The sequence below is a fragment of the Pteropus vampyrus genome, unplaced genomic scaffold (assembly GCF_000151845.1).
Source record: "Pteropus vampyrus isolate Shadow unplaced genomic scaffold, Pvam_2.0 Scaffold37, whole genome shotgun sequence".
NCBI classification, from domain to species: domain Eukaryota; kingdom Metazoa; phylum Chordata; class Mammalia; order Chiroptera; family Pteropodidae; genus Pteropus; species Pteropus vampyrus.
In genome coordinates, this window is record NW_011888818.1 from 5,813,957 (window position 1) to 5,818,660 (window position 4,704).

General features: G+C 46.8%; 1 protein-coding gene across 2 annotated transcripts in view; it reads left to right on the forward strand.

The window, feature by feature from the left end:
- The first annotated feature begins 1,920 nt into the window (after positions 1-1,920).
- Positions 1,921-4,704, forward strand: part of EVA1A (eva-1 homolog A, regulator of programmed cell death) — a 39,604-nt gene continuing 36,820 nt past the window's right edge. Inside the window, exon 1 of one of the 2 annotated variants that reach the window (XM_023529446.1) lies at positions 1,921-2,091. The gene's annotated coding sequence lies outside the window, so the exon portion shown is untranslated. The remainder of the gene's footprint in view (positions 2,092-4,704) is intronic. The other variant, XM_011358083.2, reaches the window with a different exon arrangement.

Sequence of the window (4,704 nt, forward strand, 5' to 3'; positions counted from 1 at the left end):
CCCCCTAAAGCCTCAGTGGGACGCTCTGTTGGTGGAAAGGGGTGCATTCAGCTCGTTGCTGCTCTGTCTGAGGTTACCGAAAATTGGGTTGGGGGACGAGGGAGGAGGAGCACTCGATCAGAGTCGCACAGTGGGCGTGGAGATAATACGGAAGGTTCCCAAGCCTGGGAGGACCAACCGCATGGTGCTAACCGTGCTAGTTTGCCATTTTGCTCTTATTAACAACTGCCTGAGTTCTCACATTAAGCTTATGAATAGGAACTTCTATTCCTGTTTTGCAAACGGGCAAAATGAGAAGCAGAGAGGTTAAGTAATGCTCTTAGGGCCACACGGCTGGGAAGGGACCCAGCCAGGATTTGAGTACCAGCTGGTTTGTACCACACATCCCACATCCCGCCCTACAGTGGGTTCCTCTGTCCAGTCATCAGGAACCTACCACCTCACGCTGGCTTACACCACAGGGGAACCAGGCATTTTCCTTTTTGAGCCAGTACATCTTAATTCCATTCAGATCCAAAGGATTTACTTAGTACCTACTATCCTCCCAGTTCAGTGGCGAGCACTGAGATTTCACCTTTGAACCTCACTCTTCCATCTTCTTCTCCTCATCCAGTCTGTCATCAAATCTATAATTCTTCCCCAGAAGGCTGGAGTCGCTCTCCCTGAAAGGCAGTGAAGCTACATGGCTAAAAGTCCTGGCCTTGGTGCTGGACCACTGGCATTTCAATCCTGCCTGAGGCCTTTCTGCGGCTGGATTTCCTCATCTAAAGCAGGGATAGGAGGATTTAAAGCAGTGATTCTCAACTGGGGTTTTGATTTTGCATCCCAAGTGACATCTGGCAATGTCTGGAAACATTTTTGACTGTCTACATGTAAGTGGGGGAGGATGCTATTCATCTGGTGGGCAGAGGCCAGGGATGCTGCTAAATTTCCTATGATGCACAGGGCAGCATCCCCACCCACCACAACGAAGAACTAACAGCCCCGAATGTTAATAGTGTTGAGATTGAGAAACCCTGGTATTATGTATCAGTTCACGAAGAGTGGTATTATTCCCAGCTCTCACCCTCTTATCTGCTCCAGTCCAGCCTCTGTCCCCAAATCTCCCTTCATTCCAGTGCCAGAATTCTGTTAAAACCCCAGCAGGCCATGCTACTACACCTTCTTAATACTCTTGTCCCCAAGTGCTAGCAGAAGGGATGGGAATCTGCACCTGTTTTACAAATATCAAAGGTAGATCCTGTGCATATTAAGGTTTGACAATTGCTTTCTTACAGAATAAAATCTAACCTCTGACATTGGCACACATGGCTGTTCATGACTGGCCTCAACTTACCTTTTCCAGCCTCATTTTTATGCTGTTTCCTTTGTGTTCCTGCCATACCACCCCATTCACCATTCTTTTGGTATTCTGGGTCTTGACTTTTTGAAACACCCTTCCTCTTCCTCAGGTGGCAAATTCCTCATCCTTTTTAGAGGCTGAGCCCAAGTCCCCTTCTGAGTGGAGCATTCTTCAGGTTCTGCAGATTGTTGTTCCCTGTACCCCAGACCCAGCCTCCCCTTTTTAAATATATCTCTCTTGTAGTGTGTACTGCACTGCATAAGGATCCCTAGTCCATCTCCCCACGGGTCTCTATGTACCTAGAACCTAGCAAGTGCCATGCTCACGGTGGTACTTAAACTTATGGGCTTTGGACTCAGGCTGCCTGTGTTCAGGTCCCAGCTCTGCCACTTATTAACTCTGTGACCTTGAGGAAGTTGACTAAGTCTCTCAAAGCCTTATTGGTAAAATAGGAAGAAAGAGTCAGCCTTCTCTGTAGACAAATGTGACTAATTAAAGGGATAATAATTGTTCATTTTAGTACTGAGTGCCTACTCTGTGCCAGGACATGGTTCAAGTTTAGCATTTTGTGTTTTTACTCATTTAATCCTTCTAATAACCCTTTAAAATTAGTAGTGGTATTACCCTATTTTCCAGATGAAGAAATGGAGGCACAGAGTAGCTAAGCAGTTTGGACAAAGTCACACAGCTAATGAGCATTAGGGCAAGGCCATCTGGACTGCAGAACACACTCTCTTCACACTCTGCAGGTAAAGGGCTTAGCCCTGTGCTTTTCCTGCCTGTAGTAAGTGCCCAGTAAATGTGAGCCAAGATTCGTGTGCAGAGCTGAAGTCCATCGGGTTTTTCACCTGCACCACAGTTGTAATTTAAGTCTGTGCCATTATTTTTACAACTCCTGTTCCTTTCCTCTCCTCTTTATCCTGCCCTTAGCCACAGAAGGACAGGACATTGGAGTCAGTCCCCTCTCACAATGCCAGGTCAGCACCAATGAACTTGAGGCTAAATGGAGCCTTAAGTGTGCCTGGTCAGGATTAGAACATCATTAACCCTCTACGGATGGGGTGTGGAGTGAACACACCTGCCTGGAGGAGAGAGATGCAGACTTGGAGTCAAGAACTCCATCTTTGTTCTTTCCAAGCTTGTGCCCCATGCCCTGTGCACCTAGCATATCAATGAGATGAAATCAATGGGTAAACGTGGGATGGATGCCACCAGCTGGGTCTCCCACTTTGTACTTGATCAGATGCAGAGGACACCTTCTCTCCAAGTGTTATGAGGAACACATCTATTAAAGGTAAACCTTGTTAAGAGAATTTAATGACCCATATGGAGTTTTGGAGAACCAGATTTGGAACCAGTCACTGATCCCCTGTGTGAGTTATATGCGACACCAGATACTAGTTTACAAATGATCACTTCACTGGCTTGGAATCTTTTATTTTCCTGAATGCAGCCTTGGCTTTGAAAGCTGAGCCCCCTCCTTTGCTGGTCCCTTGGCCACTTGCTTGGGAGGCCAGAATGCCTTGCACAAATACCTGCACATTTTTCTACTCTGGCTTCCTCCACAGCTGCTCCACACAGCTGTGATTCCCCTGAATTTGCTTATTTTGGCAGGTTGTCTCCAAAACTTCAGTGAGATGAGGTTACCTGGTATGTGCAAGGCCTTACAGTCTTGTTAGGGGTCACAGAAATAGTCTAGTAAGGCTGCTTTTAGGGTGCAGCGGGGTGAGAATTTCCCTGTCCGTCAACACATCAGAGACCCTTCAGAGCTCGTGTAGCACTGCCTTCCCCTTCAGATCCAGACTTTTACTGCCCGCTAGCATTATCCTGTCTCCTGGGTCACCAGCTGCCTGATCTGAGAAACAGTTTCCCCAGGGGTGCTATTGACTGGCAGAAAGGTCAGACCCAAGATCTTTGGGCATCATTTGTATTTTCACTGAGGTTTTTATAGTCTGGTCCAGAAGATAAACTAGCTCAGGGGGGAATGTCAGGCCTGGTGCCAGGTTTTCAGACCTCTAATGTCATGCTTGTTGGCTGCTGTCTTGAGTAGCACCCCTTAATTGACCAGATTCATAATGAAGCTGGTTCCTGTTTGTGTGTCTGGTTCTAGGAGAGACACCTCACCCTGTTAGGTCTTCGTCTCTGTTCCTGTGAAATGTACCTTTGTTGTTTGACTCTATGTGAAATTCTGTTATGTGCTATAAGGAGTATTTAGTCTAGACCAGACTAGAGTGGTGAAGGGATCTTGAGGTGCTAGGGTGGACTTGGAATATACGTGGGGTTAGTAGCTCTGTGCTGGATGCCAGAGACACAGACATGAAGAAGACATGGTCCTTATCATCAGGACCATGATGTGTGATAGACATGTAAACAGGTCATCAGAGTAAGTTAAGTGGAATAAGAGAGATCCGAGCAGAGAACTGGAGCTCAAAGGAACCAGCTACTGTCTCTGCCAGAGGAGTCAGGAAAGGCTTCCAGGGGAAGAGGATGCTTGAGCTGGGTCTAAATGGACAAGTAGGAGCTCGCTGGGTTTGTAGGAAACTGCACTTACACGGTGCCTAGCAAAGAAAGGGCCTGGTAGACACGGAGGTAATGGTGCGACTGGGGGACTGGAGATGGGCTGGGAGTGGCTTTGACTTTTCAGCAGTACAGGAACCTGTTCTTGTATGTTGGCAGACAATGGAGTGAGCATTTAGAACTCAAGTGTGCCAAGGTTTTGAATGGTGGCTCTGCCTCCTGTCTCTGTTGGCCTGTTTCCTCCTGGGGCAATGGGACCAGAGCCCTGGGGAGGGACAGTAAGCAAAGAAACCACAGTCACAAAGCTTACTCAGAGGGCTGGGGACTGTTGTTTTGTTTTCTTTTCAGAGCCCTGGCTGGTGAACTATGATGGCTCCTTCTACATCTGGAGTTTTGAACATTACCTTTAGAGCATCCAAAAGTCTGGGTGAATTATTAAGTGATTGACAAGTTTCTCGGGACTTAGAGGGAGGGAGGGAGGAAGAGAGAGAAAGAGAAAGAGAGAGAGACACATACACACAGAGATCGCTATTGATCAGGTTTGTTTTACATAACCTCCAGCATGTGACCCAGCAGATCAGCTGTCAGGATGGACACATTTCCTGGGAATCAAGTTTACATTTGCAGTCCTTTTCTTTGAGCCCAAAGCCTTTGCACAGAGTTCACCACAGGTGATAGGTACCTGTCTGTGCTGGTTGATTGGTCAATTGATAAAGGTGCTTCTACAAGTTGTCCCCAGATTTCACTCATTTATTCACCACTTAATGATCCCTTGATACATAGGAAGCATTTAGTGAGTGACAAATGAGTGAATGAATGTTCTAGTATGAAAGTCACATTTGGAA